The sequence below is a fragment of the Pelobates fuscus genome, chromosome 2 (assembly GCF_036172605.1).
Source record: "Pelobates fuscus isolate aPelFus1 chromosome 2, aPelFus1.pri, whole genome shotgun sequence".
In the NCBI taxonomy this organism is placed as follows: domain Eukaryota; kingdom Metazoa; phylum Chordata; class Amphibia; order Anura; family Pelobatidae; genus Pelobates; species Pelobates fuscus.
Window position 1 is genome coordinate 37,062,066 of NC_086318.1, and position 15,261 is coordinate 37,077,326.

Here is a 15,261-nt window from a genome sequence, read left to right on the forward strand (position 1 = left end):
ATAAATCAGTACAATTACAAAAAGATAATTGGGAGGCATGGTCTGATCACCGAGGAAGATGGTCACTTGTGAACCAAGCTTCTCCGCTGCCAACTAATAATTAATAACTAATGAGCCCTGTAAGTTCAGCATAACATGAACAAATACTACGCTAGCGGAAGACATGAGGACACCTTGCAAGACATCCAAAAAGCTCCAAGAGCAGTCCACCTCAGTGGCAGCCATGTTAGCAGCATTAACCCCTTAAGGACACATGACATGTGTGACATGTCATGATTCCATTTTATTCCAGAAGTTTGGTCCTTAAGGGGTTAAGGGCCACTCCACATGCCTCTCAAGATGGTGGCTTATCAAGCCTTGCTCCCATGTTTCTCTGTATATGTATATATATATATATTTTCACAAAATGTACCTTATATATTTTATTGTATTAGGTGTATACTTCTCAAATTGTACTAGGTAATTAGTTAAGCGATTAAAGGGAACTGCAACTCACATTATATATGGGTGTGCTAGAATGAATATAGTAACCTTATGCACACATAAAAGGCCTGCATAATGGACACCATTATATTCTCAGTGAAACACTTTATTTTTGGCCTACTGTACAAGAATGTGCCTGGGTTGAGCAAGCAAAACGAAAACTTAAAAATCTTTTTTAAAAAATTAAAACCTAAAACAGGTATGTTCCTATTTTAAAAACTGATGGTGCTCATAGTGGATGGATTCATAATTCTTTCATCCTAGTATGGATTATTTTACCCTGGGGTAATATTTATATTCCCAGCCTGTATCTGGTGATCAGTAAGTCCATGCGTTCCAGTGCGTGCCAGAAGCGTGCATTTTTCTTTTCTCACAGTTATTGTGTGTATTTACACAGACATCTACTCTTTATTTCTAGACTTTTTTCACTTTACCACTAATAGCCACTGGGGGATGGAGGGGGGTTCGAGAGGCATTGCTATTTTGGGGATTGGCAACGGGACAATAAATGGAGGGAGTGTGTTGGACAGGTCTGATTATTGGCTGAGGTTAGATATGTCAAGGTAACTTTAAAAACTGAAATGGAATGTTAAGGGGCTGCATTCCTCTAACAAGAGAAACATTAAGTGGTTGAAATAAATTAGGTCCAGGCACTCAGGATTGCTGGAGGAAAGCAGGTTTATTGCAACAAAACGTGCAAACTTTTGGCCTACACAGAGGCATTTATCAAGCTTGGCCAGTGTTTGTGACTAAGTGGCTACTGGGTAAGTACAAATGACAGTGGGGACGTGCTATGCCGCCCCCGGTGTTTAGAGCCGGGTCCCCAAAGACGGCATAGCACGCACGCCATCCTTAAGGAGTTAATAACAAATTCACATGTTCATATACACACATGTTTAAATACTCACAGGGTTATTCACTTGAAGGGACAGTAGAGGCACCTAGACCATTTATTTAAATAACGTGGTCTGGGTGTCATCACCTCCCCTTGTTTTAACCCAGGTGAAAACATTGGCATTCTGCATAAGTGCAATATTTACAATAAAGTGTAAAAGTAAATATTATTTTTTCCCTGTGCAGAACAAAATGGCCACGAGGGCAGTATAGCATTACATATACTTTTGTATTCCTAACACTATACTGTTTGTATTAACAATGAATTGTAACAAATTGACTTCTGAATGGCAGACTTTGCACAAAATTACCCAATTTAGAGATATTCATAACTTGGCTATTTTAGGTACAATTTTGTCATTCTGATTTTGATTCATTGTAACTCAGAGTTTAGTGAAAAGCCTTGCCATTAGGAAACAATGCATGTGCTAGAATATACTCCACCAGTCTTTTACCCTTTATTGTCTAAAGTGTTTTTTTTTCTCTTTTTTCTAAAAACACCTTAGAGCCAACTAGGTAATCCCTAAATCCTGGACTGTTAGGGGGTACTTGATGACTGGGTTGGGAACCACTGGGCTAGATGATTGTTATTAAACTGATGTTGTCATTATTGGAGAAGTTAAGCTTCCTCTGTTGCAGCAATGGATCTTTAAGAAAACAAACAAACAAGCAAACATGGTGTAGGAGGCTCTAGGGATCAGTCACAACATTAAAACCACTAACAGGTCAAGTAGATAACATTGATTATATCATTAAAAAGCACCTGTCCAGGGGTGGGATATATTAGACAGCAAGTAAACATTCTGTTCTTGAATTTCATGTGTTTGAAACTGGAAAAAAGGGCAAGCAAAAAGATCTGAGTGACTGTGACAAGGGCGAAATAGTGATGTCTAGATGACAGGGTCAGAGCATCTCCAAAATGGCTTGTGGGGTCTTCCTGGTGTGTAGTGGTTAGAACCTACAAAAAGTGGTGCAAGTAAGTACAACCAGTAAACCGGCATGAAGGTCATGGATGTTTAAGGCTCATTGATGCATGTGTGGTCCGATCACATGGAAAAGCTGTAATAGCTCAAATTGCTGATAAACATAATACTGGCCATGATAGAAAGGTGCATCACAGTTTGCTATGTATGGGGCTGAGCAGCAACAGACTGGTAAGGATGACCCCCATCCATCACTGAAAGCACCTTCAATGGGGATGTGGACCATGGAGCAATGGAATAAGTTTGCCTGGTCTGATGAATCATGGTTGCTTGTAGGATGGCCAGATGCATGTACATCATTTACCTGGGAAGAGATGACAGCAGAATGCACTACTGGAAGAAGGCAGCGTTATGCTCTGTTCAATGTACTGCTTGGAAACCTTACATCGTGGCATTCATGTGGATGTTACTTTGACAAATACAACCTACCTAGAGATTGTTGCAGACCACGTACATCCCTTCATGGCAATGGTGTTTCCTTATGGCAGTGGCCTCTTTCAGGAAGATAATGCATACTGCTACACTGGAAAAAAAATAGGAATTGTTTGAGGAACAAGCAACGAATGGAAGATGTTACCTTGGCCTCCAAATTCTCTGGATCTCAATCCACTTTAGCATCTGTTGGATGTGCTGGAACAACAATCCCGATCCATGGAGGTTTAAATAATCTGATGCTATTGTCTTGGTACCAGACACCACAGGAGACATTCAGAAATCTTGTGGAGTCCATGCCTCAATGCATTTGAGCTGTTTTGGCAGCATGTTGGGGGAACCACATGATATTAGACAAGTGGTTTTGATGTTGTGTCTGATTAGTGTAGGACAGAGTCATGCAAACCTAATGCTTCTTTCCTTGAGGTACCATGGAATGAAAATACTTTTCTGGATGCTACAGAAACTCATGTTAACCACTCAGGGTCATTTATTAAAGTAAAAATCAAACTGATTTAAAATTAAATTTAATATTTTGGCCAGATTTACCAAACTGAAAGAAGGATTCCAGTTTTACTATTTTGAATGTAAATTTGAAATTCAGTTTGAATTTACTTTGAATAATCCTGACTAAGTTACTTTCCACGTCATTATAATAAACAACCAGGAAATATGTGGATCTTTCGGTTTTACTCCTATCTTGTTTTACTCCTATGCAATTGTGAGGGATGTCTCATCGTCTGATTATAAATGACCAGTTCCTTAACCACAGACTGTTCCACCTAGTGACTTAAAAAGAATGGGTACAAAAAACTTCATGGCCTGAATTTATTTGTTTATATTTTTTACCTTGCTACCATCAGCAACAATTTCCAGGTTTTTATTTATATACTTTATTTATATTATATTATTTAAAAGATAAACAAGGATTTTTTAATGAATTTAATGTATTTATTTTTACTCTCAAATTGGGAATAAGAATAACTTTACCTTGAAAATGGTTCTAAAAATATTTTTCTTTATTTTCAAAACAGACTTTAAATGTATAATTTTAATATGTTTTAAAATGAGATGAGAACAGAACTGTCTGCTGATAATTTTGAAATATGATCTGCTGTTGTAAGTGCTGGACGCAGATAAGGAGAACAAGCATTCTTTATATTTCATGTTCATTGGCGATCAACAAAAAACATTACTGTAGAAACCACAGCCAGGTCATTATCTGCACATTGCTGGATTTTGACATTTCTGTGGTTAAATTTTACTCAATAAAGGAGTGTTTTGGAAGTTTGTATCAATGATTAGTGAATAAACTCCAAGATGATTTAAATATGCTGTAACATTTAATAGATTGTGGTTTATGAGTTCAGTGACATAAGATTACTGAATATTATTATTATTATTATTATTATTATTATTATTATTATTATTATTATTATTATTATTATTATCACTGCTTTTTATAAAACACCAAGATAGTCCACAGTGTGGTACAATCAGGGAAGATAGTACAGTATAGGCAAAGCAAAATTAAAGTAATATAGGGCCAGAAGATCTTAGATCTACCATTTATGGATGTCACAAAATTATTGTTCAGCCCTACAGAATTTGTTTGTGCTTTATAAATAATAATAATAATAATAATGACAACCCCTGAAGGACGGCTGGCGTTCTATGCCGTCCGTTGGGAACTGGCTCTAAACGCCGGAGGGTGGCATAGAACGCCAAAGCCGTCCTATGTACCCACCCGGTCGCCGGCGATCGCGTTATGGGTACTCACCTGGGAGCCCAGGGAGTCCCCCTCCATTCTCTTCGGCCCCCCTGGGCCATGTGATCCTTGCCATGTCCTTGTGAGGACCTCACGATCACATGAATGGCATAGCCTTCAGGTGGAGTGCCTGTAATCACAGTCACTCCCCCTGCTGCCTGGAAAAAAAAAATTAAACAAAGAACAGTATAAAAATAAATAATATATACTTAGTTCATATATAAGTATATATATATATATATATATATATATATATATATATATATATATACACACACATACACACAAATACATACAAGTGTATTTAATATTAATATATATATATTAATATCAAAATACACGTACAATGATATTGATTAAATATATATAATTTTCATTATATATATTTATATATAAAATAAAAAAAATGTAAATACGTTAAAAAATAAAATGTAAAAAATAATAAAAAAATAATATATATATATATATATATATGTACATTCGTTCTAACTGTATTTTAAAATTAATATATATATAGATATTAAAATACATGTATAACAAAATGATATATATATCTATATACATAAGTATATATGTATATATCACTATTTCCTGACCATTATTCATGGCAGCATATACGTTTGGGTAGCTCCTCCCCTCACAGCAGAAAGGACAGGAAATAGAACTCTGAAACTGGTATAAATAGATCCTCCCCCTACCCATCAGGCAGTCTTTTTTCCTGTCCTTCACAAGCAGTTTGGAAGGAGTCTGCTTATGCAGGCCTAGATTTTCTTTTATGCTCACCAGGCAATATTTTTGTAGCCATGCCAGGGTTCAGCCTCTAAGCCCTGAAGACCCAGCAATACGCACTAAGATGAAAAGTTGCTACCCTGGGTACCCCCTTTAGTGACCGGGGGTCGGACCCAAACTCTCCCTGAAAGGCATGAAAATGGTCCACTGCATGCCAGGGTTCAGCCTCTTATCCCTGAAGACCCAGCAACAGGCCAGCTTGGGTACCCCCTAAGGGGATGTATGTGATCTACTGTCTACATGAAGCCCAGCAAACAGCATACCGGTAAGAGTTGCCAGCCTGGGTACATGCTCCAGCATCCAGGGGTCTGTCCTATCTCTCTTGGAAGTGATGACAGTAGTCCACTGCATATATGTGGCCCAGTTGAGTCTAAGACTTTATCCCTGAAGACCCAGCAAACATTACATGTGTAGGAGTTGCCAGCCTGGGTACTTCCTTCAGCAATCAGGAGTCTAACTTATCACTCTCCCTGAAGGGTTGACAGCGGTACACTGCATACATGAGGCCCAACAGAGTTGTGACTGTCGGGTATACCTATTCTTTGTGTTCCACCTTGTATGGTGATGATGAATGGCATATGGGGTACAGATGGAAGCCTATAGTTTAAACAGTTTAGGCTGTCAGTTGTTCAAATCCCCATTTTGCTGAAACACAGGCCTGCAACGGTTCAGGTGAGTGCATTAGTAATTTAGATTAAAACTAGTATAGGCACCTGGGTCTCTGTTCTTTCAGTCCCTCCCAGCTGCTTATTTTGGCTTCCTTCTAACAAATAGGTCACATTTAGGAGATTTGTGTGGTGAGCATTTAGGTAAGTTTATATAAGGATGTTTGGTACAGGTATATGTACCCAAAAGAGTGCTGATGATACAAGTATGCATTGGGCAAAGTAGTGCTGATAATGCAAAAAGAGTGCTGATAATGCAAGGAGACATTTTGCAAAGGAGTGCTGATAATGCAATAAGACGCTGTGAAAAAGAGTGCTAATATTGGATATCCTGGCTGTATAAAGTCTGCTGGAATTCCACAGCCTGGTGACAGAGGAATATCCAAGGTAAGAGAACCTTCCTGGATGTCTGTTTGAAGTACACATATGTATATGACAGGTTTTGAAAAACCTAACTCCAAGTCCACACACACACTTGTTTCTATCAAGGTATGTGGCATTGATTGCTGTTATCTGTGCATTATCACAAATAAGCAGGCTTTTGCAGACAGTGGAAGAATATACTGCACAGGAGACCACCGGGCCTCGGTATCCATACATAATCTAGTGGTGGTACAGCATCGGTATGTTTTTTATTTCACCTGGTCATAACCTTTTATTCTTTAAATCTGAATTAATTTCCTTAAAGCATAAATTTTATTCTCTTTTATCCCTTGGGGTCCTTGAAGTCTGGCAAGCCCTTTTCGGATATTTTCGGATATGTCAGGAGTGGCATGCTTTTGGTTCTTAATGAGTTAATGATCAGAAACTCCTGACCAATTCCCCTGTTGTGAAGGGGAACATTATAAATTCCTTTCTGAAATAAAGGTATTCTTTTAGGCTCATATGCTCAGGTAACTTTGATGCTGTGTATTGCACGTATTTTAAGGTCTTTCCAGTCCCCAGTCCTTTCTACCAGGTTTGCTATTTCAGGTAAAATTCACCTGCTACCTGAACTATAGAGGAAATCCCTAAACAGGTAGTTCCATTTCATACCTCTCTTCTGATATTCATGGGGTTTATTCTAGGTGTCCTTATATCTGGAATTACAACCAACGTGTGGCTTTAAGTGGTTGATTCATCCTGCATAATGTAATGTGATGCAACTTATTAATGACAAACATTTGACTGATATGTTTTTCATGTTCTCTGTACCTGGATCTGTATAAGTTACGGTCACTCCTAACATTGCATTGATTTAATATTTGTGGATTATATGTTTGGATTGGCGTTAATATCTTGCAGATATAACAAGCTGCTTATTATCATCATAGGCTCTGCCATAAGTCCTTCTTCACTGTCTGAAGATAAGGTAAGAGTAAGTATGTGGTTGTTGTTCTCATAAGGATAACTGAATATCTTCTACTACCCTGCTTATTGTGTGTCTGTTGCCACAATGTATAATGTGCCTCTGGTTACCACTTTCCCATCAGTATCTCGCCTCATATGTGGGTGTATATATAGATATTTCTTATGTTGCACAACAGTCTCTAATAAATATGATTAAACTGTTTGGCATAATCTGTACTATTTACAAATATAGGTACTGACATGGTTGGCCTCCTTATAAATTATTAGTTGCCACAAATTCTATGGTTCATACCGATATTTCTTTATTTCCTCAACTAATCTGTATATGGTTCTTCTTGCCTTTGCCTAGTAATGCTATTAGTTTATTCCTCTCCTGTGACTGATCATTGCTGTATCAATTCATCCACTGGGTGAGGTATTGTTGTGAATCTGAATTTACCAACATCGGGTCATTGTTGCAGTGTTTTAATAACAGACTCTTATTTCTCTACTAGGCTCTGCCTCTTTCTGACAGGCAGATATTGATTTGTTCCTGTATCTTCAGGTAAGTAGTTCACAAGGCAAGAGGAAGCGATGTGAATCGTCTTTATTGAATACATCCAGAAAGTAGTAAGATTCTCAGTGTACTTCTCCCCATGTTTAATAGCATGGTGTGTCCGTTCTCATCCAACATTATCTGCTTGTTCCAGTATGATCTCTGGAAGTTATGACTTTGTTGAGGTTTTGATTTGATAGCTATTTGGTTTTCTATCAGTAACATTTTCCTTCTCTGGCTTATGCTATTATGGCCTTAATTCCTATCTGACTCTATATATCTATTCAGGATATTTCAGATATTGAATGTCAGGAGGTTGCTGACCTTGCAGCCTCTAGGGTAAATTGTCTTGTCTGAGCAGATTTTATGACAATTTCCTATTGATTCTTGTTTGGCTTTGTATAATCTTCTATGATTCTATTTTTAAGGTCTTCTATGATTTATACAGCTCAATAATGGTTTTATAACTATTGGCTGTTTTTGAACTCTGTCCCTCCCTCTATATGTATTGCTTGGGTATTCCCCAAACGTATATGCTGCCATGAATAATGGTCAGGAAAACGGAAAATTCCTTCATACTTACCGTAATTTTCATTTCCTGATAATTAGTCATGGCAGCATTACGGTCCCACCCATATATTATAGGAGGTGAAGCTAGTTACAAAGACTGCCTGATGGGTAGGGGGAGGATCTATTTATACCAGTTTCAGAGTTCTATTTCCTGTCCTTTCTGCTGTGAGGGGAGGAGCTACCCAAACGTATATGCTGCCATGACTAATTATCAGGAAATGAAAATTACGGTAAGTATGAAGGAATTTTCCGTTATATATATACCTATATATAAATAATAATTAAAAAAAATATACATATATATATATATATACATACATATATATATATATATATATATATATATATATATGTAGAAAGGCCATTAGGCCTGAATTTGTGGGAGGAGTAAGTCCCCTACTTAAACACCCAGCCCCTACTCACCTCTGTCGTTCGAGTTCAAGTGTTCCTTGTTCTACTTCCGGTTCGCGTATCTTCAGGTTTGCGTCATTTCCGGTCCGGGCGTCTCGTGTATCAGCTGCACGGCTGAATCCTCCATGCTTTCGGCGGTCCGGCTGTACCCTCCGTGCTACCGGTGGTCCGGCAGAATCCTCCGTGCTATCGGCGATCCTGCTTTCTAACAGTGAGTTATTCCGGTCCCCTCCACATCGCTCTGTGGGTTCATCGGGGGGCCGGAACGCAAATGTCAAACCTTACCGGGGACCACCCACGCTCCCCGCACGCCAGCATCTAGTCGGTCACTTTCAAACACCCGTCTGGGTGGTCCTACACCCCCCTTCACCCCCTCACGGTCTTAAAAATCCGTACTAACGTTTTGTGCTTCTGCACTTTTCTCCACCCTTGGGGTACCTTTGTCTCCCGCTAAAACAATTGGCCCCACCAGTAAACTCACTTTCTTGGGCATAGAGCTAGATTCTGCTACCTTCCGCACCAGCCTTCCCACTGAAAAACTCGTCCGCCTGAGAGAGGAAATAGACATGTTCTGGCGGAGCGATGTATGCACCAGGAAAGAACTTCAGTCCCTATTGGGGTCCCTGAATTTCACGATGCGCATAGTTCCGCAGGGCAGATCTTTTTTGTCCAGGCTCCTCTGTCTGCTTCACGGGGTACCGGACGCCTGCCCAATCGCATTGGACCAGCACACCAAAGCTGACCTACTCATGTGGGGGCAGTTTTTGTCCCTATGGAACGGTATCTCCATGTTTATTCCCTCCCTCTCAGACTCCTCTCCCTGCATTTACACTGACGCTGCAGCCAACACGGGTTTTGCAGCTATATTTGGTAATCACTGGTTTAGGGGTCACTGGCCAGCTGAGACGGATGCCTTGCCGTGGTTTAGAGATTTACCCCATTGTGGCAGCCGCACACACTTGGGGTCACCTCTGGTCTGGCAAGGCAGTAAAGTGTTATTCCGACAGCTCGTCAGCTTGCGATATCATCAATAAAGGGCGCTCGTCCTCTTTTACCATTATGCGGCTGATTCGCAAGCTGACCTGGTTGGCAGCTACCGTCCAGTTCCACCTAATTTGCCTTCACATCTCGATCTCAATTTCAGGTGTTTTGCCAGGCACTCCCGTCAGCCCACCATCAACCATCCAGAACACCGAATTTTCACGAGCTAATCTTGGACTAAACACACTTATGCACCACGCTAGGACACTCACGCAACAAGCACTATCACCAAACACTACAATCACCTACAGTAGTGCACTTACCATTTTCAATAAATTTACTTCTGAATTTGGATTACAAGGTGATTTCTCAACCCAAACCATGGTGGCTTTTGCCTCTTTTTGCCATTTACATTTAAAACATTCCCACAAAACCATTGCAGCACCACAGCCTCACAAATTTATCCTAACAACACCCCCTTTTTATCATCATAGCCCATAAAGAAAATCTTAAAGGGGATCTCTATCCACCTATCACCACCAGACTACCTATAGATGGGCCTATCTTTAGATTACTAAGCAACCTCCTCGACGAATCTCTGTTTGATCCCAACACTAACCTGGTGATCAAATCTGCAATCTATTTGGCTTTTTATGGGTTCCTAAGACCTAGGGAATTTACTGTCGTTTGTCAAGGGGATACCACTCACAGCCTAAAAACCTCACAACTCACAAAAATAGACGACTATTACGTTCTCACAATCCCATCTACCAAAACAAATCAGTCTCTACACCCCACTATCATTCCTCTCTTTCCAACAGACAATGCTTGGTGCCCAGTTAAGACACCAGACATATTACGGTCAGCTTATAGCACACACCTACCAGACTCACCACTATTACAACTACAAGGGCACCCACTCAATACAGCAAAATTTACCACACATGTTAGAAACTAACTGGAAAAAATGGGTTACAACCCAACTTCATTCTCCAGGCATTCCTTCCGTATAGGAGCTGCTTCAGCAGCTTCTAGTACTAACACCCCGGTCCACATCATAAAGAGACTGGGCCACTGGAAGTCCTCCATATACAATACGTATATTCCACGACCAGAAAGAGATCTTTGCCAAGCCTTCAGGAATTTAGTTATGTAATCAAATGCAATAAAGTGTGTTTTTTTTGAACTTCTCTTTGCCCTCTTTTATTTACAGGCCCACTCGGATGTTGGTTTCGGCACACCACAACCAACTTTTATCTCTGACATTATCCATTACATATTAAATTCCGAGCACAAGTAGAAAGGCCATTAGGCCTGAATTTGTGGGAGGAGTAAGTCCCCTACTTAAACACCCAGCCCCTACTCACCTCTGATGTTCGAGTTCAAGTGTTCCCCACCCACCGACAACCTTAGTACATACAATTCTCCTTGGTGGGCCCTCTTTTATTTACAGGCCCACTCGGACGTTGGTTTCGGCACACCACAACCAACTTTTATCTCTGACATTATCCATTACATATTAAATTCCGAGCACAAATATATATATATACATACACAAACACATATATATACACACACATATATATATATATATATATAATTCTACGTATATATTTATGTAATAAAATTTCATAATTAGGTCATTTTATTAATAACAATTAGCGGGACCTGCCTGACAACCCAGGCCAAAAGTCCAGGGAATTTAATTTGCTAGCACTATATTTAACCCTGTAACTTTTAAAGACACCATAAAACCTGTACATGGGGGCTACTGTTTTACTCGGAAGACTTTGCTGAACACAAATATTAGTGTTTCATAACTGTAAAATGTATTACAATGACAATATTGTCAGTGAAAGTGACATTTTTCGGAATTTTTCACACACAAATGGCACTTTATATGACAATATCATTGTTGTGATACATTTTACTGTTTTGAAACACTAATATTTGTGTTCAGTGAAGTCTCCCGAGTATAACAGTACCCCTCATGTACAGGTTTTATGGTGTTTTCAAAAGTTACAAGTTTTTGTTTACATTTGTTTTGATCACAACGTGTACATTTGGCTCAGTCCTTAAGCGGTTAAAGCAATATTGGATTGTTAACTGGTAAATCTATTGGCAGTCATGCTCTCTTAGGATCTAAGAAGTAACACATTAATTAGGTCTTTTTTTTACAATTTACTGTTTATTTTATTTCTGCAAAAAAGAAAAGGGATACAGAAAGCAAAAAAGGGAAGGTACATAGAAATATTAACCCTATTATCATCGTACCCGTCACAGGAAACACTGTTATCAGATAGACAATGTTATCTTAGTACATATCATGAGATCTAGTCTTGTGTTATACTTCTAGTATAATTCGCTTATTTATTATTAACATATTTGACTGTTAGAAAGAAAGTTCCTGTTCCTCTGCCTCTACCTCAGCTTAAATATTTATTACAACCTGAGTTTAGCGGCTCTATTTTCATTATAGAGAAAAAAAAAAAAAAGGGAAGGAAAAAATAAATCAAAAACAAATAAATAAATAAATAAATACCTTTTTTTTTCTTTTTTTTTGGGGCATTTATATTGTTGTTTTTCCTTTCTTTTCTTTTTAAATACTTACATTTGCACCCAATTGCAATGCTGCCCACTAATATTCTATTTATTTAATTTTGCTCAAGTATAATTTTCTTGCTTTCTTTTCCTATTGAAAGTTAAATGAGGTTGTCGAGTTAAACGTTAATTGTTCAAAAAATAACATTATCCGAAACCGGTAAGTCTAAATTCTACCCATATACTAATTATTGATATTGGATTCAAGGTATGTTTGCCACATTTGGGCTATTTGTGTGCTCAGTTTTCCTATTTTTCTTTGGTTCCACATTAATAATTCATATTCTACTGTTGTCGACATTACTTCCTCAATTTCTTGTAGTGATGGTAGATCTTTGGACTTCCAATTTCTAGCTATTAGTATAGACCCTGTGCTCCGTAAAAGAAATATCATTTTCTTAATTATTGTAGTAGTATTTATTGGGAGTAATCGCAGCAGTATTGTTTTTGGGTCGTGAGATATTTGCTGATTTGTAGTTTGTTTTATTATTTTTTCAATCTTCTTCCAGAATATGTTCACCTCTTTACACGTCCACCAGACATGCAACATAGTGCCTCTATCTGTATCACAACGCCAACACCTGTCTGGTAAGTCCGGGAAGATAGTATGCAAACGGACTGGAACCATGTACCACCTGTACATTAGCTTCCTTGTAACTTTTAAGTGCGCAGTACTAGTAGTTAGTCCAGAATGTGCGTTAAAAATATATTCCCATTCCCTTGTTGAAATATTCTGTTGGAGATCTTCTTGCCAATATTGCATAAATTCCCAGTCTGCTTTATCCGCTGGATTAGCTAATATTTGATAGCATAAAGACAATGATTTTTTCGGAGGGCTTAATGATAAGCATTTCTCTTCAAACTTTGATATAGAAGATTGCAACGTGTCTGTTCTTACTTGAACCTTTTCTGTATCTAGAATCGCTTTAATTTGGAAATATGCGAATGTGTAACTTGCTGGTAGTAAGAACTCTTTTTGTAAAGTCGAAAATGATTTTAGGCCTTCTGTGGTACATAAATGGAACAGATGTGTAATTCCTGCTTTTTCCCATTTCTGGTATGGAAACGTTCCATTACAGAAATATAAAGTTTTGATTGGAGTCGCTAAGGCCCATGGATTAGCTGTACATAGTTTCTCTCTGTGAATATCCCAGATTTTCAATAGATGTTTAGTGGAGGGCAGCATATTGGAATTTAGTTGTCGTAATTGTCGAGGCTTCCATAAAAGTGTTGAAAGATCTTGTGATCCACAATAGTTATTTTCTATTGCCACCTATTGAGGGGTATAATTGGTTGAATGAACACTAATAACGTTCATAAGTATTGAAGAATAATAGTATGCCTTTATATTTGGTATCCCCATTCCCCCCTTTTCCAGGTTTCTCATCAGTAATGTTTTAGGCATTCGCGGGTGTTTGTTACCCCAACTAAAACGGACCATAGCAGCTTGCATAGCTGTTATGTATTTTTGTGGGAGTATTAAATTCAATGATCTAAAGTGGTATAATATCTTAGGTAATATTGACATTTTGAGTGCTGATATTTTTCCTACCCAAGATAAGAACAAATTCTTCCAGGATTTTAATTGATTATCAATTTCCTTCAATAGCTTCGTATAATTAACTGGTAGGAGATCCTTTTCTTTTTTAGTGATTCTGATCCCTAAAAATATTAAATGGTCTTCCCTCCAATCATAAGAAAAACTTATTTTCAATCTTTCATCTGTAGATTTAGTTGTGTTGAGACACATTGCTTGAGTTTTTGTCATATTTAATTTATAATATGATTGTTGACTGTAATGCTGCAATTCTTTATGTAATGAAGGAAGTGATATAAAATGTTGGGTGATTGTTAAAAGAATGTCATCAGCGAATAGACTAAGTTTATATTCCTTATGACCAACTGGTACCCCATGTATATTCTTGTTGTTTCTTATAGATATCGCCAGAGGTTCTAAGGCCAATACGTAAAGAAAGGGTGACAGTGGGCACCCCTGTCGGGTCCCATTAGTGATGCTGAAAGTCTTTGACTTAAATCCTGAGTAGAGTACTGCTGCTGTTGGTGTATTATAGAGGGCTTCTACTGCTGAAATAAATCCGGGTGGGAATCCATAGGCCAATAGTGTTTCATGTAGAAAATTCCAATTTAACCTATCGAATGCCTTTTCGGCATCTAATGATAGCATAATACTTTCCTGCTTGGTGGTCTGTAGTATTTTATATAAATTTAACACCTTTCTAGTGTTATCTTGTCCTTGTCTACCGGCCACAAATCCTACCTGATCCGAATGTATTAATGTTGGTATAATATCCTTTAATCGTTCTGCCAAAATCTTGGCATAGAGTTTTGCATCTGTATTTAATAAAGATATAGGTCTAAAGTTTTGGCAGGATGTTGTGGACTTCCCTGGTTTAGGGATAGTGATAATATGGCCAGACAGGACCTCAGGCGAAAAGGTGCCCATCATTTGAACACTATTGTAAAAGCTAGTAAGAGCTGGGGCTAGTTCTTTCTTAAATATATTATAATATATATTGGTAAAGCCATCCGGCCCTGGGGCTTTCTCACTCGACATCTTGTCTATTTGCTGGAGGACTTCTTCTGTAGTGAAAGGTGAACAAAGCATCTCTGATTGAGTTACCTCTATTTTTGGGAAAGCAATCTTAGACAGATATGAACGAATAGATGTTGACGTGGGTATTAGCTGTGAGTTTTGGCCTTTTAGATTATACAATGTTTTATAGTAATGAGCAAAAGCATTGCATATTTGTACGGGTTGCATGACTTTATGACCCAGAT